The sequence below is a fragment of the Dermacentor andersoni genome, chromosome 5, assembly GCF_023375885.2.
Source record: "Dermacentor andersoni chromosome 5, qqDerAnde1_hic_scaffold, whole genome shotgun sequence".
NCBI classification, from domain to species: domain Eukaryota; kingdom Metazoa; phylum Arthropoda; class Arachnida; order Ixodida; family Ixodidae; genus Dermacentor; species Dermacentor andersoni.
Window position 1 is genome coordinate 76,094,498 of NC_092818.1, and position 26,582 is coordinate 76,121,079.

At 45.7% G+C, this 26,582-nt stretch overlaps 1 protein-coding gene across 2 annotated transcripts in view; it reads left to right on the forward strand.

The window, feature by feature from the left end:
- Positions 1-436: 436 nt before the first annotated feature.
- The window catches only part of LOC126530794 (uncharacterized), a 282,495-nt gene continuing 256,349 nt past the window's right edge, over positions 437-26,582 (forward strand). The window contains exons 1-5 of one of the 2 annotated variants that reach the window (XM_050178078.2): positions 437-1,336; positions 1,459-1,721; positions 5,363-5,462; positions 9,191-9,502; positions 13,780-13,949. The gene's annotated coding sequence lies outside the window, so the exon portion shown is untranslated. Of the gene's footprint in view, positions 1,337-1,458; positions 1,722-5,362; positions 5,463-7,551; positions 9,503-13,779; positions 13,950-26,582 lie in introns of those variants that run through there. The other variant, XM_055070811.2, reaches the window with a different exon arrangement.

A 26,582-nucleotide genomic window follows, 5' to 3' on the forward strand; every position in this document is an offset into this window, starting at 1 on the left:
AGCGTACAAATGTGCAGTGGGGTTAATATTTGGATCCTCGAATTACGCGTTTACATCCTCCGTCAAGGAGAGTTTCTTTTAAGTTATGAAGAAGACAGAGAAAGCTTAATATCGACCTGAATCAAGTGCGTATACCGTACACGTTATGCGGGGTGAAAGTTAACAACCCAGTTTCTCATACAGTAGTAAAATCGCCATTCTTTATTAAAGTTTGGCCTAACGCTGACACATAGAACAAAGTGAACCATATACCGTAGCGTTCTCGAGGATACCCTGCGGACATTTTCCAGGCCTGTTCTCGTTTAGATGAAAGAAAAATGAATGTGCAGGTTTGAGATTGCAAACAAAGTAAGGAGTGCGTTAAACGCCCAGTCAGAGAAGCCTGTGCTCAAATGGTGCGGACGTCAGAAAGTGTGGACTAAACCTGCACACCTTGATCCTCCAATCGGCGTTTTCTAACTCGCAGAATTCCATATTTTGATGCTGTGGGTAAGAGTGTACGAACAACAGACAAATCCTGAGACATTTTTTCGGTCTCTTCTCATGCACTCGACATGATTAACCAAGGATGTGCCCGCGTATACTGAACAAGAAAACATTCCACGGTCCCACAGATTCTCCACTGTGTACTGCTCGGACAGAGTGAACAAAAGCCAGTTCTGAACGCAACACTTCACTCTCTCTCCATTATTTCTTATTTTGTTTTCTGTTTCACGGATGCTCTAACCTATGAACTGCAACGTCGATAGCTGTGAGTCAACGAAGTCGGCGAGACAGCTGGACGCAGCACGCCGATATTGACTGCAAAGTACAAGCGGCGCTCCTCTCTGCAGCCTCACTCCGGGCAGCCCCTCGCTTGCTGATAAAAAATCCAAGTCTGGCTTTCTTTTTCGAGATCGAATATTAACATCCCATTCTTTCTATTCGCCTTCCCCGTGCAACACAGCCGCCCAATGTCACCAACGAGAGAAACGGCCGTGGATTTTCTCGTCCACCCTACGCGCGCCTTCGTCCCAGCGCGAGAGGCCAGCGAAAGCGTATCCCACGGCGCGACCACGCTGGACGCATCTATCAAGCTGCCGTTTCCTCGCGAACCGCGAGCGCGCTGTGTTTTAAGCGCAGCGACCAGGCAGCACCGTACCTCCCTGGTTCAGGCGAGACCGCCCCTGGTTCCGGCTCAAATGCCGCGCTGTTTGCGTCTCTTGCAGCCGCTGCCTGGAGAGCCTTCTCGAAGACACCCTCCGCGGCCGAGTGTCGTGGACGATTCATCTTGCTTCGGGGTCTCGCCTGTGCCAGCCGGCACCGAGGGAGGCTCCTAGCTCTCAGCATGGAAGCGGTGAGACACGATGCGACACATTCCGAGAAGGCGATCGCTCTCCCCTCGCAGTGTGTGTATGTGTGTGCGTGCGTGTGCGCTAACGTGCGTTACCCTGGTTCTTATTTATGGCGAATGTGCAGGAGGCGAATGACGCCGAGCAACCCTCGAGCCGAGTCAAGCCGAGGCGAGCATCGAACGCCGCAAAGGGAAGGATCCGCGCAGTTCGCTGTGCCAACCGCGGTGACGAAGGAGGCGGGCCAAGTCGACCTTTCTCCTGCGCCCCCCCCCCCCGCCCCCACCCTTACGCGAGCATCAGCGCGCCAGCTTGCCCGCAGCTGTAGGCCGATGACGACCTTGCCCGAGCTTGCCGACGACCGAGGCGACGGCGGTCTCGGCAATTCGTGTGAGTGCAGTGCGGTTCCTTGTGAGCACTTGCTAGCAATCCCCCGGGATTTTCTCCCACTTGACCAAATCGGTGCAAAGGGAGAAAAATAAAGCACAAAGTTTTCAAGAAACGTGTCGAAAAGTAGAAGGTCCTTACCTTAGTAACGTTCAAACTTAGCAGTGTCTAAAACACGAAGTTAAAGAATGATAAGTTAATCGGACTTCACATTATTCGCCGAGCAAACTCACCGGGACCGCTTGACGTATAGCCGCTTTAGCATTGCTCTTCAAGGCACCTTTACGTGCGCAAATTATCGAGGAGACGTTAGGTAATAGGAAGACGGCTGTGCCTACACGGTTTACTTTGTAGGTACACAACACGAAGTGGCTACTTCAGACACAAATCTGCAGCTGTAAAGTCTGCTAATGCAGAAATTAAAGAAGAGAGGGAAGAAATAGAAAAGCAGGGAAGTCCACAGGTTACCCGTCTACGTTTGCTGCCTAAACGCAGTGGGAAGGGGTTAAAACGATCATAACACACGAATAAAAGAGAGAGAACATTAGGAGTGCCGGTTCTACCAGAGGTGCACACCGAAGCTATGCACTCAATAGCTTAAGCCTGTCTACTTCGATAACCGCAGCAATGTACGTATCGCTTTATTGAAAGCAACACAAAAAATTTGAAAAATTTTTTATATGGTGAAAGAATGAATAGCAGTCACCTGTAGCGATTTCTCTCGGTTTTCCATGCTTGACATTTAGACCGTACTAAGACAATTCATTTCTTTCTTTCTACTTTTTTCTTTGATGAGACCACCTGAATTCCCCATACTGTGTCCAGCTGTGTTGCTTTCTCGAGAGTTTGACAAACTCGTAATACAGTTGTAATATTCTTCATAACGAAGGGTGGTCAATAGAGCTTACATTGGTGAGCATCCCTGCCTGTCCTTTATCACTCCTCTCTCTGTTGATTATCTTACGATTACACGCAAGCGAACGTCCTCTCCTTGACAGTCAGCTATAACGTCTGGATTCGTAAGGATTTCAAAGTGCGACGGCACTTTGTTTCTGCCGATTGCATAACGGCGAAATCACACTGGTCATTGTTCGTGTGTTTGAACTGCTGCTTGGTGATAGTTAGTTGTCGTACACTGCGTGTTATTCGATTTAATGTGAGCCGATTTATTCCGGCGTTTCTTTCCATTTGGTTATATACCTATTCGTTTTTATCCACTGTGTCGTATGGAAGCCAACGAAGATAGGTGTAAATATACACACAAGCGTAGAGTCGAAATAGAGCTTTACTATTTTCGTTCAGTTATTTTTTTAACTGTAAATGTATAGAAACAGGAAGGAAGACCTGCTTACGCCAGGGTATCCTAATATGCCCACAACACATCTCATACAAGGACAACGAACAAAAGGAAGTTCACCGACTGTTACGATACTTCCTAACGTGAAATTTGATCGCAGCTGTATGCGTGTTTTCATTTTGCGATATATTGGCTGGCTCGGACAATCTGTCTCGTGTGGTGGATTGCAAACGAAGCGAAGTGTGGCGCGACTGCTTCGCTAATTAGGAGATTCGAGGGGCAGCGCGTGGGTTACGCATGGGCGAGGTTCACAGCAGCCGCCGCACACAGATCTCCGCTCATGCAATGCGTTATTTCCATATAAGGTTTCGGTCCACGCGCTCGCTGCCGCATGCCATCGGTGAACAGACGACTGCGTGCTAGCCTGGCGCCATCTTGTAGCGGTCGTCGCCGTAGAGCCCGTCTTGTGCGCACTATACGCTTTTCTTCTCATCCTTTCGCCATACCCTCCTCTCCCGCTTTCCACCTCGCGCCCTCTTTGCTATTGCCGTCTTTCTTTCCCCGCTGCGCTCCGCGATCGCTCTTTCATGTTTCGCTGCGCTCGTTCGCTCGGTTACGCCGAGGGACGACGCCGACGTGAAACGCAGGAAGGGGCGCCTATGATCTGCGCTCTGAAAACAATAAAAAATATAATCTCAACAAGCACTAGGCACCAAACACAACTCAAAAGCATACAAATAGTGTCGCTACATGGGCCTACACTGCACTGACATTGTCGTGTAGTATAACACATTTGGAAGTGGTCATCGCTTGTCCCGAAATATTAGATTAAAGGGCCTCTCGCCAGGCCACATAGCAAATTTTGGTTACACGTTGGGAGTTGTTACATGGCCTCTAGGGAGCGTTCTACTGCAAGAATTTTTCAAATTGATTACACATGAGACAGCCATTCATCACCTGTGTCCAACGTGAAGTTGTACAGACGTGGTCTATATAAATGCAAAGCTCAGTCCGGACCAACAGAAAAAAGCATGGGGGATTCCCTACCTGTTCTTTCTCTGGTCTGTGGTCGGGGTCGCTCTGCATTGATGACTATAGCGCAGGTTGCCCCATGCATACCTGTAGCGTCAGGTAGACTTGAGGGAAATAGCCAGTGCATGCGTCTGCAAATATATAAAGAACATTTGCTTATATCAGTTCTTTCAAGCATCACGCAGGTTCGCACGCACAATTTCACGAATTCTACTTGTGCTCCTTGCTGTCAGCTCCTCTCCCCTTACCACTTATGCTAAATTCACCTAATATATATATATATATATATATAAAATAATGCCTTTATTCATGAAAACAAGTGGTACAAAGTGCCAAGGCATTAGGAAAAAGTTGCAACAAAAAGCAACTTGACTGGTCATAATAACCAGAAGGTCCAAAAGGCAGCAGACAGCTAGGAGCGAGAAATAAAAAGAGAAAAGGAAAGAGGAAGAACGAAAAGAAAGAAAGGAAAGAGAGAGTAGGGTATATAGCACATAGATCCCATATAAATAAGTTTGCTTCGCACATCAAACAGCTCGGGAAAAACAAACAATATGGATATATAGATACACACAACTCTTAAAATAAAGATGATTAGGTGTGTGGTCAAACACAATTCTTGGGGCAACAGAAATTATACAGTTCTCTGCCAGAACAGTTAGGTACGTCGACGGACGCAGATCTGAGATTATTCAGCAAAGTTGGGAGAGTGTAACAAACCATGTTGTTACCATAAGTTGAAAGCACATGCGGCACATGCAAGTATTCCGGAGACCTGATGTTATAACATGGGATGTTGTGTTCTTTTACCTGTACAACGCCCAAAGTATCATTTTTGATCCGCTGAGCTCGGTACCTCAAGATGCTGATTTAAGCACTCACTACAAGCTTAACGCAATATTCATAGCTGCAGTGTTCCTGCCACGCTGAAGCGAAATTTCAATTGTGGATAGCTCAGCAAAGCAATTACTAAATAATTATTTACTCTACTACTTATGTACAACTCAAATGTCATTTCACTGGTTTTAAATGTACCCTTCATGGTCAGAAATAAAGGTGTACAAGTTGTCTTTATTTTTTTTTTTTGTGTGTGTGTATGTATGTGGAATGGTGTTGTTGGTTTGTGGCGCCAAACATAGCGAAATTGCAGCCAAGTTTCTTGACCCGCTCACAGGCTACCACGCTACACCTTGTGCTGTTCTCTCTCTCTCTCTCTTATCTTTCTCTTATCTCTGCTCTACTCTAAAGCAAAAAGAGATAATCATGTGCTTCTCACAAAACTTAAATGTTAGTCTGTCTTTTTCTGCTACCGCAGGAACAGATTAACGGACTAACAGGAACAGGCCAACAACAGCTACAAGGATCGCATTGTTTACCCACATCGCACGCTGCGTAGTACGCCATCACTATGAAAGGTGAGACGTTGTGCTGGAAACAAGGATGAAATGGTATTATTAGGTTCCAGAATGTTCAGATCGCAAGTCGCGCCAATAGTAACCTCGCTCTGTAGCCCATCTTTCACTTCCCACCGTTTGTGTTTAAAATCTGATCTGAATTACTGCAAAGGACACAACTCCCCACAGTTTAGTCACCGGAAATATTTCGTGTGGCGTTTAACTCGTTTGCTGGATAGCCGGCACTCGTGAAAGCCGCGAGTCTCAGTATGGCGATTTCATATCGGACCCTCATCAAGTTCTCTGAAGAGCGAGAAGAGAGAAAGCAATGACAGGAAAGGCAGGGAGGTCAGCCAGAAGAGCACCCGGTTTGCTACTCTACACTGGGGGTGTGGGAAAGGGGAATAGAAGGAGGAAAAAGGGAGAGAGTAAGCACTGAGTGCGGGTGTGGCGGGACGCTATACAGAAGGACGCTATAAACGGTCTCTTAAGTCGGCGCACTTCAAGTATTGAACTAGTGCACGAATCGCTTTTCGTGCCAGGGAAGGGTGTGGCCACGGTCCGAGTATCTTTGACTCGGTGAACGGTCCTTAGTCCAGTCGGTGTAAAATTGCCCTCCGGCGTTGTACGTCGTAGCGAGGGCAGGTACACAATAGGTGCTTGATGGTTTCCTCGCACCCACAGTAGTCGCACATCGGGCTCTCGGCCATTCCCAAAGGATAAGAGTATGCGTTCGTGATCGCCACTCTCAACCACAAGCGGCACAACAAGGTTGTTTCGCCGCGGGAAAGGTTAGCTGGCAGTTGTAGCGTGGGGTCCAGTTTATGTAATCGGCAATTGAAGGCACTTGAACTCCAGAGATCTTGTGACTTCTTGCGTGCAAGTAGGCGAAGTTCCCTGGCTGCGTCCGACCTCGCCAAAGGTGTTGGACGCGTCTGGGTATTAACGTGGGCAGACCGGGCAGCCTTGTCAGCTAGGTTGTTGCCGACGATGCCACAGTGAGCAGGAATCCACTGAAATATAATGTTGTGCCCTCTTTCCAGAGCATGGTGGTGCACTTCCCTGATGTCAGATATCATCTGCTCGTAAGTGCTGTGATGTAATGCAGACTTGATACTGTGAAGAGCTGCCTTAGAATCACAATATGCGACCCATTTCTCTGTTACCTCTTCGGTGACGCACGTCATAGCGGCATGGAGAGCTGCAAGTTCTGCCGACATAGATGCAGTCATGTGTGACAATTTGAATCTAGCTGTAACCTGCTTAGCTGGAACGACGAATGCGGCAGTTGAGCTGGTAGTTGAGGTCGAACCATCGGTATATGTATGTATGTGGTCATGGTACGTCTGGCGCAGTAATAGGAGCGTAAGTTCCTTCAGAGCCGGCGATGGATGATTGGACTTTTTTTTTATTCCAGGAATAGCGAAATTCACTTCAGGCTGTCGCAGGCACCACATGGGATATGAAGGCTTCGCCGCCGGTGTAAAAGATGACGTGCACTCTTGATGAGCGCTAGTCACTCTTGAAAAGGTTGCTTGAGGTCTCTCGGCTTATAGGGAGGCCAAATGATGGTCGGGGATCCTTGACAGATGGCGAATGTGCGCTGTGAGAGAGTCAACAGCTATATCTGTCTGGGTCACATGGTCTCACGCGATGGCAATTGTTGCTGCTGTTGAGGTGCACCGAGGCAGCCCTAAACACGTGCGTAGGGCTTGACCTTGTATGCTCCCCAAGGCGCGAAAGTTCGTCTTGCATGCATTTGACAACACTGGTAGACTGTAACGTAGGAGTCCGAGAAACAGTACTCTGTACAGCTGCATCATAGAATGGACTGGTGTACCCCAGTTTTTCCCGCAGAGAAATTTGAAGACCTGAGCAATGGCAACTAACTCCTTCAGATAGATGCAGTGAGGGCTCCACGAGAGGTTGCGGTCAACGATGATACCCAGACGGCGATGCGTAAGTTCTCTCAACGTTCCTGAGAAAGTACACAGACAACAGTTTAAGAGTCTCTAGCTTAGAGTCTATTCAACTTTCTTAGTGTTGGCGGGGCAGTAGCAGCACTGTGTGTGGCCATCAATGGCTTCTGATGGCCCTTTCACCGCCTGTATCTGAGAAACGAATCGAGACGGCAACAGAAGGTTGAAGTACATAAAAGAACACTAGGCAGTGTCCGAGTCTTTATGCCTCCGATGTGATTAGCAATGAGAAAGAAAGAGAAAGCTTAGAGAGGAAAGACAGCGAATTCAACTAAACGAGGGCTCGGTTTGTTACCCTACACAACGGTAGGGGAAAGTGGAAATAGAGAGAGGAAAAGAGGGAAAGACTGAACACTGCGTGCACGCGTGAGGGTGCACAGGTGGGCTACAAATGGTCACTGAGGCCGGTGCACTTGAAGAACAGCACTAGTGCGTGTTATGGGCGTTTTGTTGTAATCGCTTCCACACACTAAATAATATATATGGTGATTATTTTTAGGTTTTATCGAATTTTTAAAAATAGCCGGTTGCACATAACATAATTCTAGTCCTTGAGCTGGATTATTCAGAGGTGGACATTACTTGCACGATAAATCGAAACACATATTCAAATAATTAACAGTTATCCACCAATTTCGAATTAGTGACTTTACGGCACACATTGGAATTTACGAATTGTAGCCGGTGAGCTTTCAAGGCGTATACACTTGGAATGACTGACTATCCAGAACGACACCAGTTTGGAAAAATGCCCCATCAAACTCGCCGTGTAAAATGCACCGTTGTTCCACTTGATTAACAAAGCGCACTTCTCGTGCATTGAAGCACAACAGTAACTGGAGCGCCCGTGCGTTTCGTTCCGCGCTTTGAGAAATATCTCGAAACTGGTGTCATCCTGGAAATCCATTTCAGGCAGATGCGCCTCGCAAATTCACTGGCTAGAATTCGTAAATTCCAATACGTGCTGTAAAATAAAGAATTATAAAGTTAATTAGTATTTTTTTGTAAATTACTTGAATAAGTGTTTGTGTTTGCCGTGCTAGTAATGTTCGCTTCTTCGAATAGTCCAGCCCAAGGACAAAAATTACGCTATCTGCCACAGACAATTGTTTTTTTTTTACTTTTCGTAAAAGTAAAAAAATTATCACCCTGTGCATAAGCACGGTCTACATCCGTGCTTATGCTGCCTTCTTTCTCGCGTTCCGGCGTGTCGCAAAAAAAAGAAAAAACCACACACACGCTTTCCTTACATGAAAGAGTGTGCGCGAGCGTCCGCTGCCGCGTTAGATATGCACGCTTTCGAATGCATACGTGTACTACGTCCGTATATACGTAAACACAGGCTCCAGAGAAAACAGTGCCACTGTGATGTTTTGCGCGGGCGCCGCGGAGGCCTTGACATGGCGAAGGATTTAGGTAGAAGCCAGGAATGGCGGTGGCGGACGTTGAGGCGATGTGAGCGTGCTCCTAAAGCAGGCCGCGGCTGACGCGCTCCCGAGGTCTTCCGCGCCTCGAGCACGGGTCTGGGCATAGCCGCTCGACCGGTGTGCCCAGCCTCCGGCTCTACCCGCTGCTCTTGCGGCGGCTTCAGTGCCGGCCTCGTGGGACGGAGCGAAAGCGCTCAGCGAGCTGTACTAACTCTGTGTGTGTGTGTGTGAGGGACCGCGGGGACGGCGACGAGGGGTTCGCGCCCGTAAATCCCGCGCGACGTCGGCCGAGATATTTATGGGCGGCGCGCTTGAGAGCTAAATTTATGAATAAATATTCCAGCCACGTCGTCCCGCACCCCGACCGGCCCAGGGACGAGGGAGCCAACGGGCTGCACCGCCGGCGTCTGGAAGCAGAGCGAGAGGAAAATAAAATATAAAAGGAAGGAGTGTCGCTTTGCCTTCGCTTGGAAGCATGCTCGCCAGCCTGCCTGCTGCCTTGCTGACTCGCTTGGGAGGAAAAAAAAAGAAAGATACTACAGCGTCGGCCTGCCCTGTTCCCTTCCGCTCCTTCTTCTTCGTGGCTTCCTGCTCGCCGACACTTCCTCACGGAGGCCGAGTTTCTTCTTCTGGAAGAAGCGACCTCGACAAAGAGGTAAATATGCGGCCGAAGTTTTTAACTGCTGTGGATTTGCGGAAACGCGCACAGACCACGTGTCTCTTTTACACTGCATGCGCGAGAGTGTGTGTGCACACTGTCTGCGTGTATGAGCACGAGTGTGTGTCAGATTTGTTTGTTTTCGGTTTGATTCTTGCGACAAAGCAACCTCCTTTTCTTGCATGTAGAAAAGACGGCGTGCTTGTGCATCCCGACATTGCCTTGTCACTGTGCATTCGTATGCGGACGCATAAAAAGGGCTTTGACACGTCACTTTGGTGGCCTCGTATATGTGCGTATCAGCGAAGGAGAAATGGCGTAGCTAGTATATCAAAGTATGAAGAAAGCCGTAGAGGAAGCTCGAAATAACGGCAAGTCACCTCAATATATGAGCCTCATAAACAGGTTGCACCTACTCGTGTTACTCCCCCAAATGTTACCGTCATTCAGATATCCGACAACTTCGAAAACTGTACTCCCGCTGATTCTCAATGTAGAAATCTAGCATCCTCTGTGCGTTTGTTGTTGTTGTTGTTTTAGAACTGAAATCAAAATAAAAGATGCTGCCTTTGCACCTGGTTCTTCCACGCCTTTCTTATCACTTTCCATTAAATATCAGCCAGACAAAATGATTCCTAAATATTGTCTCGTTTGAGTGACCACGAAGAAAACACTAGCGAAACTGTAAAACAACGTGCGTGGAATTTTCAGTTTCATAGCGAGAATATGGCTTGGATAAATTTTGCTTCCATATTTGCGCAAGCATCAATGAAAGCCTCGCTTAATACCACTGCAACATATACGTGTGTCCCGCCCAATTCTTTTCGTCCTGGCAAAACTTTTTTTTCCCGTGCCGTTGCACATATTTCAAACGACAGCACTGTGAAGTCACATCAGAAAACCATTGCATGCACTTGATGCACGATAACATTTTACTGCTTCGAAGAAATGATTCACATAACTTGACCGCGATTGCAAAGACACTGAATAAGGCGTACAATTATTACACACACAAAACACACACAAGTCTTGCAATCGCAAGGTGGTAGCGTCTTTCACTTTCATGAATGGGCCCTTGTTTCTTCGACTAAGTTCTTCAAAGGATTCTCTTGTAGATAGAGCTAGCATTGCGTCATATGTAGAGTGCCTCAGTATACGTTACTCGAACTCGTTCAAAATACGCATATCGTAGCGGATGTAATTCCCGCCGGTTTTACTTTATATCTGCAAGCGCGATCGTTAAAGCTACTCTGTTTAATATTATTTTATTCAGGGATGAAGTCTCGCCTCGTACCGAGTTTAGTAATAACAAAGTACCATTCGGTTCCATTGTTCGTTATTATTAATGTGCTTCCAGAATCTATGTCACGTATTTTTATCTATAGGTGTTCGTGGTTGTATATAGTGCAGCTCTAGAACACGTGCAGCCTTCCGACGCGCACACTCAACCATAGACAACGTCATCGACCTTGTTTCGTCCGTTCAGGGTGAAGAAAACCTAAAGAGGTTGCGTGCGGCGATGTTATTAGATATCAAAGGCGCTTACGACAACATAACTCTTCGAGCCATACTTGACGCGTTAGGCAATGGCGGCCTAACTGGCCGTGCCTTTCCCTGGATATTAAGCTACTTCAAGGACAGGTCATTCTTTGTGCATAAAGAGTATTGTGCGACATTACAACAGTACACCTATGTGACATACCACAAGGTAGAGTCTTGAGCTCCACGCTCTTCCATCTCGCGCTGATCGACATGGTCGATTCCCTTCCGCAATCCGTTCATGTGTCGATCTATGTGCATGATAAACGCACATCTGCACTCGGGCTTCTGGAAGTACGCCTCCCCAGCTGCGTGCCCGACTCCAAAAAAGCGGTCACACTAGCGTCAGGATATCTTCGAGCATAAGGTCTGGAGACGCCCTCTGAAAACTGCTCATTGGCTGCTTTCACGCGCAAGGCAAGTACGTCGTCAGAAAGGCAATCACATACGAGAAGCTGCACCGCTTTCTATGAGTGATAATAGATCGTGATCGCTCTTGGAGCGCTCATGTCTCCATCCGAAAAAGAAGCTAACCATTATGAGCCGTGGCCTGAGATTTCTCCCTGGAAAGTCGTGGGGTACGTCTGTGAGAGCGATACTTGAACTTTACAAACGTACTCATTCTGGGTATCCTTCGCTATAGCATGTCTGTACTAAGATGAATTAATGCTTTATTCGTCCTGGTAAGTTAGGGAATGAACTCCAGACAAAAAGCTCCACAAATTAGTCCGAAGGCACCTGCGGTCCAGAAAACAAATACAAGCATGCATCATACAGGGGCGGTATACAGATACTACTTATGTCGGCAGCCAATGGCGAAATAACATTTCAAAAGGACCAGAAAACGTAATATCAAATATTGTGGGATGAAAGATCTACAACAACATCGCCCACAGAAAAATTGTATATTAGGAAGGAAATCGGATATTACGAAACAGCGTTATTTAATACTTAAGACATAGATTAAAGGAAGCGCGAGGCAGAGTATAAATATCATGGCTGGTGCAATAGTTAACGTTGTAGGTAATATACCATGGTGTCCCAGGTAACTTGTGGCAGAATGTAATAATTTGTAGGTGCCACATAGCTGAACAGCACATAGGTAATGTTGCTTTCTGTCGTTTGGAGCACGTAAAACTATTTTTGTATTCCGCCTGATTATATATTTATTTATTAATTAACTGCTCAAATATTATATTCACAGCAAAGTATCCATGAGAAAAAGTGTAGGCTATCCTGGAAAAATTCCCATCCTGTTTTCTGTTGCGCAATACGGGCTGGATAAAAGTTTTTTCCAAACCTGAAAGAAATCACGAGAAATAGAAAAAAGTCGCACGACACTTATTCGGCCGAGAAGCCGTGCGATCTCTAGGTCATATGCCACTTGCAGCAAATGGTAATGTTGGCGTATTTTTCTTTTTTTTTTTTAGTTTCGCTATCAAAAACGACTACTTTGTCAGCTTCTTGATACGCTTCCACTCATATTTCATACGTGAAATATAAACGCCGGCTCTTCTACACTATCTAAACTATCCCAAACTAGGCTCTTGACGCGGCCTAAAATTTCGTTGCATTTAGCTTTTAAGGCTTTAAACGCTTTGCTACGAAACTTGTGGACGGTGCGACCGACCGTGAAAGCTGTGGCGCATTTCATCGCGTTAATGTATTTATCTCTCTCTGTCAGTTTTTATCCCTTCTCCCCTTTTATAACCTTTCATTGTATTTACCTTTTCCCCAGCACAGGGTAGCCAACCGGTATTTCCACTGGTTAGCCTCCCCGTATTTCCCTCTTTATCCTCCTGCACCTGTACAAGAGTACTTTTGCATATAGATAAAATTACTGTTGTACAGATTCTGGACGTGCATTACTATAACGAACATTTGTAGCAAAAAATTTTCCTACAGGCCAGGTAGTCAAAAGGAACTCGAATCACTGGAAATAAATTTCCCGGTGAATAAAAATAGCTTGGAGCGCATATGGCAGGGTATTAGTTTCGAAAACAACAATGTACAATCTTTTCGTTTTACCTGTTCTAAGCAATTGGGATGGTAGTTGGAGGATAACAAAGAAGCTTCAGAAGCAGCTCAGGCCTGTGGAACGAACGATGAAACGAAAAACGATAAGCGTAACTTTGAGGAACCGGCAGGCAGTGGTACGGATTAGAGAACAAAGTGTGCAGATGACATTCTTTTTAATATAAGACGACAAAATGGTGTTGACAACGACATATAACGCATGACCTTCGGTCTAATAATGTGGCAGAATCGGCGTGAAGAAAAGTCAAACGCAGTCGGGCACGGGTGAAGATTACGTATTTAGGAAATTTGCAGGCATAATATGATGCATGCGATCAAATAAAGCTACACAAAACAAAGGCTATTGGAGTCCGTCTTGAAAGTTATTGGAGACCATCGTCTAGCAGTCGATATAGAATTCGCTGATAAAGGTGGTTGGGATTTGCTCCAATGTTGTCTAACAGGACAATAGGAAGCTTGTTGCTTTCCCCATATTCGGCAATGATACAGATATAGCCTTGAATGACTAATGAAAGAAACGTTAGCATATTACTCCCCATACTCTCTTAAGGAAAACAATGCAGTGTCATTCCGCTTCTTCGGCCATGCAAAGTTTCGACAATGATCGTGGTAATGGTACAAGTGCAAATTGGTAATGCATTGGTAATGCAATTGAGTGTAATCTCAACACTATCTTCATTCTTTCTTCCTCAAAATAGGTCTGTTATGGCATCGAGAACTCACGCATTACAAGCGATGCGAAGCGTTACACAAGAAGGCAGCAAGCCACATCAGAGGTCCACAATGGATTACGCACCCTCAAGACGCATGGCGTCCACAACGTGGTCGTTCTCTATGGGAATCAGAGGCGCTCAAGGCGATGGAGTTGGTAAGTGCTTGACGACACACATTTACTAACATTACCAAATGGAAAGGGCTTTCGTTATCTGCATAAGATGCACTGTCACTCGCCCAAAAAGTGCTTTAAGTGCGAGATAAAGTGCTGCTACCGGCGCAAGCGCTCCTCTACTGTATATTAATATTCAACTCTACTTGTACGCTTTGTCGGCTAAGATCTTAAACCATTTGTTGCAAGTCATATTCTTGTTTCTGTTCAGGACAATGTCATCCCCAAACAGCATGTCACTGAGATATTTCAGCCGCTGATCCTGACCGCTAATCTTTTCCGGTCTGATACCTTGAACACTTCTAAGCATACATTGGAGCAAACATTGGAGCATTCTAAACAAACATTCGATATATTGTGTCTCTTTTCATTACCCCCTTCTTTGTTTTACCTGTGTCGTTGCGCTAGTTATTTGTTTATTATCTTAGGTCCTCGTCAGTAGTACCACAGTTAATTGAGTGTTCTCTGTTATAAAGAAAGTATGCAGTGTCAAGTTCACTTGACATCTACGTACTGCGTGGATGTACTGTGCAGGTGTACTTTATTGCTGTGACACCCAGTAACCAAAGTTGGTGTCAAAGAGGTGCATTGAAGTGCGGCGCATACCAAGTCGCACATGCCAGTCAGTCCAAGGGAAGATACCTAATGGCACATCGTCATCATTGTCAGTCTATTTTTATGTGGACTGCAGGACGAAGGCCTCTCCCGGCGATAGCCAGTTACCCCTACACTGCGCTAGCTGATACCAACTTACGCCTGAAAATTTCCTAATTTCATCAAACCGCATAATTCTCTGCCACCCTCGACTGGGCTCCGCTTCCCTTGCACCCATTCTGTAACTCTAACGTACCACCGATTATCTGCCCTACAAATTGCGTGGCCTACCCAGATCCACTATTCCTTCTTAATGTCACCAATCATATCGGCTACACCCGTTTATTTTCTAATCAACACCGCTATCTTCCTGTCTCTTAACGTTACACCCAACATATTTCATTCCGTCGCTCATTGCGCGGTCCTTGACTTCTCAGGATTCTTTGTCAAATTTTTTTGCCCCGTATGTTAGTACCGGTAGAATGCAGTGATTGTACACTTTTGTCAGTGAGGTGCCAGTCATGATTTTGTAATGACTGTCGTATGCTCTGCAATCTATCTTTATTCTTCTATAATTACCTTCTTATGATCATTGTCCCCTGGGAGTTTTTGACCTAGATAACTATACTCTTGCGCATATTCTAGAAGCTGACTGCCGACCATGAGTTTTTTTTTTTGCCAGCCTATTGAACCTTACTTTTGTCCCTTCTGCATATTATTCTTTAATCCTACTCTTACACTCTCGTGGCTTAAGTCCTCAATAATTCGTTGTAATTTGTCCCCAGCATTGCTGAATAGGACAATATCATCTGCAAAACGTAGGTTGCTGAAATATTCGTCTTTTCTCATCACTCTTAATCCGTTCCGGTCTAATAGCTTGAATACTTCATCTAAGCATGCAGTATATACCATTGCATAGATTGTGCCTCCTCGCCTGAGATCTTTCTGTACAGGTATTTTTTCCGTTTTTCTTGTGGAGAATGAAGGTAGCTGTGGATGGATGAAAAACTTTATTAGGGTCCTTTAGGGCGCGCACTAGCGTACAGCGGGCTGCTCCCACGTCGGGACAGAGAGGCCGAGCCTCTCCGCCGCTGTAGGTAGCTGTGGAGTCCTTATAGATATTTTCTAAGGCATTCACGTATGCTATCTGTACTCCTTGATTACGCAATGTCTCAATGACTGACTGCTGGTATCTCTACTGAATCAAACTATTTTTCATAGTGCATGTAATCCATATAAAGAGGTTGGTTGTGCTCCGCAGATATCTCAATTATCTGATTGATGACATGGAGGGGATTCACTGCAGAATACCCCTTCCGGAAGCCAGCCTGCTCTCTTGGTTGATTGAAGTCAAGTGTTGCACTGATTCTATTAGAAATTACCTTGTTGAATATTTTATACAATACTGACAGCAAGATAGTTGGCCTAAGTAATGGGCCTAAGAGCGGTGGCGTGGAAACAATGTAGTACATTGGGTTTCTGTGCTCAAGGTCCTAAGTTTGAATCCTCGTCCAGGCCACCGCCTTGGTGTGGCGCCTGAAGCCAGCGAAAAATTAGAGCTATACTAGTACAGGTGGAGCCAATTTAAGAGGGCCCACTGAGCTTCAGAAAGGCACCTCCTCATCAGAACAGGAAGTGACTTCCCTGATGCAGCATTTGGCCGCTACATCCCTCATCACTCTTGCAATTAATTCCTGGCCACCAGTCCTCAGAGGCTGCGGACATCTGGTCTGGTGTTCAGACCTGCGATGCAGCAGGAGGTGCTAAGAATTTCTGGATCTGTACAGACCGCCTCTGAAATCTTTGCAACGTTTGACAGGTGAACCCTCTCGAGTGTAGTTATTATAGCGGAGCTCTTTGAGGAATTATCTGCATTGACTGAGATATCATTGTCCTTAGCTAGGTTAGGAGGCCTGGTGAGGCTTGCACAGTGGCCACGTTAATGGCCACGTCCTCTGCTGCAGAGGTATTCCAAATAAAATAGAATACGGGGTGGAATTTTTAATCCATAAGGATGTAGCGGACAACTTTGGTGACTTCTACAGCATTAATGAAAATGTAGCAGTCGTTGTAATAAGGATAAATTTAATGTAGTACAAGCCTACCCTCTAACGTCCAGTAATGCTATTGAAGAAATATCAGTTCTGTGAGGATGGTGAACCAGCAATGAGAAAGGTACAAACTCAGTACACTGTAGTCCTGGGCGACTTCAGTGCGAAAGTGTGGGAAAAGCAGGCTGGGGAACAGGAAATTGGCAACTATGGCATCGACTGTAGGACTAGTAGAGGGGATATATGTTTGTTGAATTCGTAGAAAGGAATAGACTTTTAATGCCTTATTCCTGAACTGCAATAACAGGAAGTGGACCTGGAAAAACCCTAACGGTGAAACCAGAATTGAAATAGATATCATACTCTGTACCGGCCCCGGCACATTTCAGGGTGTTAGGTAGGATAAAGGACAGTGATAATCGATTAGTGCAGTGTAGGATTCTTCCCAATTTGAAAAGAGAAATATCAAAATTAGTGAAGAGAAAACAAGCCAACCTATAGATGCAGTCAGGGTGAAAGCAGATGACTTGTTCCTGGTGCTGACGAACAAATATACAGCTTCAAAAAAGGAAGATAAAGATAACATAGCGACAGTGAATTGAAATGAGAAGTAAGGCACCAAGTTAAGAAGTATGTAAACTCTCCCAAGTAATAGAGGACCTACCAAATAAACGACAAAGCATGAACGTCTGAAACTCAAGAAATCAGAAAGAATTCGCTCAAGTGCCAAAGCTGATAAACAAGACGAAAGTAAGTGATATTTGAAATTATAATGTCGGAAAGATTGAGTAGGGTGTAAGAAAATGGGGGTAGCGTGCAATCGCGAGAATTAACCTTGACATAGGAAAGAGCGCTATGTATGCAGTGAACGGTAATGAGGGCAATATCATCAGAAATGGCGATTATATAGCAAAACCAACAGAGGGCTTTTATACTAACCTGTACAGAACCAACAGCATCCCCGCAACATTGACTGGTAGTAGTGAGAAAAGGATACATAAGCTCTACGTGTAACTAGCGATAAGATTGGAAGGGCTATGGGGCATTGCCTAAAAGCGACGACAACCATACCGCAGCCGTGACAACTGCATTCAGTCAGCGGCAGCGAACATCTAGCACGTACGGCAACACGCAACCAACCGACTTTAGTCCATACGCCAACGTTGCCCACCCAAGCAAGGCCTAGGCTGCGCTAGTAACTGGTTGCACTCTTCCCCTCTTAAATTTGTGTTTACCGTCAGGGAGAACGATGAGGAGGTTTCGTCACTCTCGAGCTTCGCAGGTGTTCTCTGAGAAGTTTTCAGGTCTGCAGGAGAGCTTGTGCCGTTACTTCCGACTGAGAACTCTTCCTCGGACAGCGGTGGAGGCTCTTGAGAAATGGCATATGGCTCCAGTTCATATTGGGCAAGTAGTGTCGCAGATGGTGCATGGGTGAGGGTGGTTCAGGTCTGGGCTGCAGGTGACCACCATGCCTGTGCCATATCGTTCCATCTTGCAGGGCAACACTAGCAGATGGTACTCTTAGAGGCATTGTAACAGAAACTGGTACCCAAGGTACTCCAGGCCTCAAGTTTCTTGCAAGGACTGGTGTTCCAGGTTGCGCTGGTGCAGCGGGATGAAAACCTCGGTTAGCATACAGTTTTTGCTTCAGCTGTTTAATTTAGAGATTTCTCCGTAGGCTTGTCTCAAACACAGCTGGGAACAGGTTTACTATGTCTGCCACGTCTGTCATCTTGTTTACTTCTTCCATTTATGGAAATGCCCAAGGCATGAATGAAATCGTGACTGAGCAACGTAGGAGCAGGATCACTAGTAATGCAAAGTGGAAGGCATGCCTCTTGACCTTTGAAATGAAGAGTAAGTTCGGCTCTTCCTTAGACAGGCTCCAACTCTCCAGAAAATGCTCACCGTAGAAGGGTACTTGCTGGTTCAACACTTACGTTCAGAAACAAGCGAGGAACTTCTCAGTCGACATCATGGAGACGCTCGACTCGCCGTGGTGGCGCGGTGACTTTGGTGTTGCGTGGGTAAGCCTGAGGTTGCGAGATCGTATCCCGGCCGTGGCGGCCTCATTTGATAGGCGCGAAATTCAAAAACATCCGTGTACTGGGCTTTTGGTGCACGTTAAAGAACTCCAGGTGGTCAAATTTAAACCGGAATGCCCCACTATGGCTTGCTTCATAATCATACCGTAGTTTCGGCACGTACAAACCCCGAATTAAAAAAAAAATATGGAGGCTCTCGCTCCGGTGTCCAACTCGTTTCACGTTACTTTGCCGCAGACGTAAACAGTGACTAATTCTTTCAGGTGCCAGAGGTCAAGGACATCTGCACTCTGAATATGGCGCTGGCCGGCGTCATTATGAACCGTGTTCATGCACTGTGAACGCCACGACATCCCGTACTGCTGACACGTCTTCTTGCACTTTCTCTCATTCGGTGAATATTTTTTTGTGTTGCAGACGACTGACAGATGACCCTTATTGCGGCATTAGTAGCATGTAGAATTCACTTTAATTCCCATTAAGTTATCATTTTCTTTAATTAAATTAGAAAGTACAAGTCCCCTATGCTATTTCCCCTATGCTATCCATGGTATCCTCGTTTGTTGGCTTTTTATGATCTAATAAAATTCGGGTTCCTCGGTGTACTTCCTTCTCGTTCATAAACAATGGAAGTAGTACGTGGGTAACACAAAGCAACAGAAAGTTCCCTACACTGCAGGGGGGAATCGTAGAGACTATAAAAAGTTGAGGCTGAAGTGGAAAGTGATGGGTCGAAGTCTAAAAAACTGATGCAGATGGCTACTATACTTAAGAGTACCCCATATTCCACATTATATTTAAACTCACGTAAGCGTGACATCGATTGCTTGCGGCACTCACGCTGTTATAGCCCTAACGTTACAGCTTTAAAATCAGGTCAGTCAGCTTTTACTCGCATTTCGATGGGAGCGAAATGCGAAAGCACCCGTGTACTTCGATTTAGGTGCACGTTAAAGAACCCCATGTGGTCGAAATTTCCGGAGTCCCCCACTACGGCGTGCCTCATAATCAGAAAGTGGTTTTGGCACGTAAAACCCCATAATTTAATTTTTTTAGTCAGCTTTTACTAACGCGTGCCTTACAAGTGCTGCAATGTTGTATCATTATCATCATCATCATTGTCGTCGTCGTCACAGTCACCATTGTGACCCGTTACATCCACTGCTAGACTAATGTCTCCCCAACAGTCTCCTGTAATTAACCCGTGTTTCGACTCCTTCGCATGCCCGTAAATTTACTATTAACCATTACACCACCTTCGGCGCCCTCACCTTCCCTTGCGACTGATTACTGCTCTGATAGGCATCCGGTTATCTAATCCGCATGATCTGCCCAACCCTGATTTCCTCTTAATCTCAACAGGGATAACGGCTACCCGTGTTTTGCCATATAATAGGGCCTTTAAGTTGTCTATTAACGTTACGCCTGACTTTTTCAGTTCCATTGCTATTCGCGCTGCCCATAGGTATCTTTTACAGTTTTGGGATCAGTTGGAATAGTGTATAAGCTCTTCTGCGCTTTTTAAAAGTAACTTGGCTCATCGAATGACTTTCAATGCACACTGAACGCTGTTTTGCGTGTACGCGTGCGTAACTTCCCGTTTCATTTCATTTCTGCCAGCTTTTCCATCCTCCAGTGTAGAGTAGCAAACCGGGTGCAAGTTGGTGAAGCTTCCTGCCTTTTCTTATCTCGCTCTATTTAAATGAAATTTCAGCCAAATTACGGACAAGAAACTGTATTTAGACTCGTGCAGTAATCGCAATCGTGAAAAGTCTTTACTTTCGTAGATTGCTTTGTTTAATGAAATTGAATGAGACAGAAGCAGGAGGTGATTCAGTGATTTTGAGGTTATAGAGTCCTGTGTAGATAGTCATCTGTATTTCTCCTTGAAAGCAAGGCACACCGGAATGTGTCCGCTGCTTGGTCGAGAGAAAATACAACTGCATCTGAAGATTGAATTACTGACCAAATTGTTACTGAAATTCAACAGGCACCACTAAATGGCCATGGGCTCACACAGATTGAGCACATGCCCATTTATTATTTTATTTATTGACACGTAATCTCATGTCACGTAAGACAATAATTGTGTACTGAAAATAAATTTTCCTTCTCAACTGGATAAATTACGCTTATTATTGGTGATCATGTTCGTTGTCTATCAACAAAAAATAATGGTCATCGGCTTCTATCTTACAATGCTTACGTCCGAAGCCTTCTGCAGTTCCTTTATTACCTTTCTTTTCCTTTTCTGCTATTTTTTTTATTTCACCGAGCACCCCTTGGTTTAGATATTGTACACATGTATACTTAAGAAATACCCAGGAATATGGATGTTGGAACAGCAGCTGTCGTAGCACAATTCGTAGACTAACGCACGCGGAATGCGGAGGTTGTAGGTTTGGTTCCCACCGGCGTACAGCTGTTTTTTCACCTACTTTCATTTCCGTTTAGCTTACCATTTTTACGCTGCACATAAAACTACAAATAATTTCCCATGCTCTTTCCTTGGCTTCATATGATTATGACTAGCAACAATTGGCCCCTTGAGCTTGACTTCTTATTGTTCTGAACACATAGGAACTGAACTTGTAACTAATTGATATCAGTTGTAGTTCACACGACAAAGAATTGGTAGACCCGCTAGTTCCCTCACCTCTTTCTCTCGATGTCGACAACATTTAGAACGTCATGCATTGCTAATCAATCCGCACTTGAGGAAGCTATTATGGTGCTCTCTTCATCGTCAGAGCTACGTAAATGATTGCACCTCTCCCCTCACCTTCTTCTCGTGACGTGGACAACGTTAGGAACGTCATGCATTGCTTATCAGACCTCACTTGAGAAAACGAATATGGTGCTGACTTCAACGTCACAGCTGCGTAAATTACTGTACCTCGAGCATCGATCGTTTTCCGAGCAATCAGAACATGTTCGAAAAGTGCACCTCTCGCGTCGATTATCGATCGAGCCAGCCGCGCATTCAATTCGCCCGCAGCTTCGTGGCAGAGTCAAAGATGGAACGGAGAGCTGATGAGAAAGTGAAAGAAAAGGAAGTTTGGCGAAAGCAGCAGCTGAGCCTCCTCCTCGAACCGATGGCAGCGCGCACTGAACCGTCCGTCGGACCGGGAGGCGGCGGCGCTGCGACCGCTCTCGCGTCTCCATCCGCGCCACGCGCTTCTCGTCGTTCCCTGCCTTCTTTATTTCTCCCGCGCGCTCGTCGAGTTTCTACCGAACGCCGCCAGGAGTACCGGTGTAGCGCGCGCCGGTGCATAATGCATCTGCCGGCGGGAAGAGGGGGCCGGGTCTCGGCCGCTCCTCACTGGCTGATTTACAGACTGCCCCGGAAACGACGTTGAGAAGCGACCGATCGGAGCAGCCAATCCAAAGCCGCCGTTCGGGCACCCGTCTCTCCCGAAGCGGCCGGCGCGCGCCAAGCGAGCCCCGAATTAGTTTAGGAACCCCGTGCGCGCTACGCTCCCCGAAGCCCCCCGCCGCGACCCCGGCGTGCTGCGTTCCCAAGCCCACATCATCGCACCTTGCCAGGGCTTCTACTTCCCCCGCACTGGAAGCGGCGGTGGATGAAAATAAATTGAAATACAAGGGGACACGTCGAACGCGTCCCCTACCGCCAGGGGCAGAAGAGACGAATGTGAGATGAAAGGACCCGGTGGACGGAGAGTGAGAGAGAGAGAGAGAAAAAGAAAGCTCTGTCTCCCCCACTTCCCGCTCGCTTAGCAGAGTCGTTGTTGTCGGTCCGCGAACGAATGAACGGAGAAAGAAAGAAAGAGCTTGCGCCGTTGCAGCTTGCTTGGAAGCTGGCGGAGTAAAATGAATGCAAAAAGATTGGCGAACGAGGAAGAGATGGCGATGGTGGAACGAACGTAGAAGCGAGAGAGCAGGCGAGCGAGCGCCGGGTCTGTCCGCGGTGGCTCCCCGTGTTACATACGCAACTGAGTCGTTTTTACGAGTAGTAGCCCCTGCCGGGTAGTAGTTACTTTAGCGCGGCGGCGCGGCGCTCAGTTAAGGGAGGGTGCGCTTTACTCTGGAGCGCCGAACGACCCTTGCGGTTTGTCAACGCGCCATGTGACCAGTGGCTGGACAACAACAAGCTCTAGGGCGGGCGCGCCGGAGTGGCTCGTTGCTCGGGCGCGTATAATTTATTATTTTTTTCTTTCGAGGTCTCAATCAACGCGGCAGGCCAGGTGTGTCTGCACGTGGTTGCCAGTGAGACGCGACGTAACGCTGCGGGCGCGATTTCATCGCACGTCGCAGGGGCGCTCCAAGTTTCACGTGATCGGCGGTTAGCGGCGCCGGAGCGAATACGGAGCGCGCGCAGCGGCGCGTTCTCGTCGACTACCTGGCGCAACGAAGGCGACAAGACGACACGACTCGACACGGACTCTCGGCCGTTCTGTGGGAAGGAGACAAACTGAACTGTCATTTGCGCGTGTGGCGTCCCGATCAAGATAGTGTCAACAGAGTCGCATCATTTGCAGTCGCCGTTGGCGTCAGCAGCTGCCTCCGAGTCGAGAGGTGGCCCGCAAGGCAAGTTGATGTCCATGTTTCGCGTAATGCCAAATTTCTAGTTATTGTTAGTCTATTCTTTTCCTTATTGTTTGCACACTCCCTGTCGTACGGGGCAATGCCGTTGATTGTAAGAAAGCAGTATTATAAAGCAAGCTCCTGCAAAACTGTCAGAAGCAACGGAAGAATGCTTTTAAAGAAATGAAGTCATCAGGCTATAGGGTTACGCGGCTCTGAGAAGCATGTGAGTGCACATCAAGTGGCTCGGATAAGGTCAGATGAGCAGCAAAATTATCAAGTATTTTCGTGACTATCTTCTTTAGCGGAAGAAATTAATGCTTCAAAAACAAATAAAACAAATCTTGGGCAAATGCAGTGTAGATAATAAATATAGGCTAGTTACGATTGCTTTAAAGTAATCTGTGATCATAGCCTTACTGATCAGATGTTGCGAACATGCGACATTTTGTCGCTTAGGCATCGTTTCCCGCCCTTGAGCACTTCTGTGGCCTTGGTTTCAAGTAAGCAGCATTGCTCCCACTTGTTGAAGTTAGTGAGTACGTATCCGAGAAATGAATTCTCAGTTATGGCCCTCATAGTAAACTAATAAATTGAAGGGCATCAATTTATGAACCTACTTTATTTCTAGCTGAAGGAGTCGAATTTTCGAAATTGCTTCTTTCTCCTTGTAAATTTGTGTGCTTGTATCTGCGTTGTTTCATTAGAGTTCAAATCATGTTTTTATGTAGTGATAGTTAGAATTGAGAACAAGGTATCGGAATGACAGTGCTTGGTGAGTGAAAATATGGCCACGCGCCCTCTTATTAAGTAGGGACTTACTCAGCCGGCCTGTTCTACATCAAGTGTATGCTAACTTTATTTATTTAGCATTTTGTGCTGCTGAAAAAGAAATAGCAAGAAGAAATGCAGCACTGCTACATCCTATCAAGAAGATTCCGTTTCAAAACGTCTACAAACATATACACTTGTATTACACCTACGACGACAGCTTTCAAGGCTTGCTTGCGTTCCATGCGTGAAAGATTCGTTGGCAGGCAAATTGTGTGATGATTATAATCATATCGTTACTCGCGAAGTGAATTGGGGACCCTCATAACTTGAGCAACAGTATATTTCTCAGTCTTCTGTAGCGTCGTTATCGTTTCACAAAATGAAACGTTCGCTCGTGGGCCCGTTTTGAAAAAGAAGCTCAGACGCTAGAATTGTTTGCAAGATAAAATTTCAGCCAATGCTGATTGGAATCAGACAGGTGGCAGCAGACCAATAAGCTATTCGGCATGTTTAGAAGTAGCGCCATTTGGAGGCACATATATCCCACCTAAGATAAAATGGGGGCAAAGCAACGAACATCGCCAGAGTTCCTTGTGATATTTTACCATGGTAATTTACTGACTCTGTACGTCACTAAAAAAGAAAAAGCCGCTAAGAATCCACGAAGGTATACATATTTTTAACTACGCTGACCAAAAGACAATTCACAGCTCTCGACGTCATGTTAAGACTGTTGTTATGCGTTCTTTCCTCATGTCGATCCGAATCTTGTTCCATTTTTTTTTAATACTGTTACTGGTTTGCTTCTAGCACGCACTTCAACGCTATCGAGGTGCCTAAATATTATTGATTACATCTAAGTTCGTGCTAAGATGAAAATGTTTGCAGTTTCTATCCTTATGTTGATGACAACAGCGAATTGATTGTCTTGTTGCTTGAGCTCGAAATTAAGCGTTCAAGAAATGCTTGCATTTCTTGTTAGCCTGTTTCCATTAGTTTGAACTAAGGGCTGTAAAGCTGGTATAATTGCAATGACTAAACTACAATAGATACTTATCATTGAAGCAAAAGTAAACACGCTACAGTGAAACGCTCTCTAAAGCGAAGACTTGTTTTCGACCCTCCCGGACTTTCTTGAATGTAGCTGCTGGCTGCAGCTGTAAAATAATTTACATCCTAAAAAGTGAAAAAGTGTATAAATGTGTCTATATCTCACTCCCTTAGGGTGTCCATTATATAGATAACACCATAAGGGTGTGAGTTAGACACATTTACACCCTTTTTCACTTTTAAGGGTGTAAATTATTTTACAGTGTGGGTCTTGTTCTGTCTTGGCGGCTCACGTAAAAAAGAAATAGTGATAATTGAATTGCGAGCGAGATACTGAGATCGAACGTTGGATAAGCAGCACAGCAGCCAGATCCTCGAATGAACCACTATGCCACAGTCACTTCTTTTTCTTCTTTATTGCTGGTCTTTGACTGCTTACATTTGCAAATACCCATAAACAATCAAATACAAAGGATATAAGCACGCAATGTACGTAATGCCATTCATTATGCCAAATCGCACGTGCACTTATATAGTGCGAACGCCATCTAGCTCTTTGAGACGATCGATGTGTCATGATGATGATGATGATCCATACAATGGCACATAACACAACGGGGAATTGGTGAGGAAGCGGGAGGTACACGTTTAATGTAAATAAGAAGAAATGAAGAAACGCAACGAAATACAAGAGTGTAAATACAACAGCGCGATACTCTAACGTACCATTATATATATATATATATATATATATATATATATATATATATATATATATATATATATATATATATATATATATATATATATATATATATATATATAGGCCACGAAATCAGGTGTTCCTCTATTGTGCCATACGCCAAAGACGCAAAAATAAAATGGGCGAATTTATGACATTTGATTAACTGGTACACCCGGAAGTTTCGCTTCGCATATATAGATTCCAAGATGTGCTTTGGACCTGCATACTTTTATTTTTGACTTTGTCCGCTATAAAATCTCAGCACAGACGACGGGCGTCGTAAGACAGTGTGCAAGTGGTCTTCAATAATTTAGTCGTGAGGGACAAACATTTCCTCGTTTTTGAACACGTTCAATTCAGTGCTGCATCCATACGAGCACAAGAATGAGGATTGTTGGTGCTCAGTGAAACTGAGTCCGGCTACTAATCACAGAGGACACACCGAACGGGACGTGAAGGCGCAGTATTATGGCCTCAAAATTACAATTACAGGTTTACACGTTGTCATGTCAAAGGTGCCTTAAGGCTTCATCCGTGCTTGTGTAGATGGCCGCTGGGAAAGGCAAATTTTGCGCAGTCAGCCTACGAGAGCCATAATCTGCCGAATGAATGAAACGATACAAGGCGACGTGGTAAACATCGAGTGACTGAAAGGCACACATGACGTCACGCCCCGCTGCCTACGCATGAACGTAAAAAAAAAAAAAAGACGCGTACCGTTTTCCATTCGTCGAGCGTTAAATAAACCTTTCGTCAGTCTATAGCTGCACTCAGGCACCTTTCACGTTGCGTGACTCGTTTCCAAGTTTGT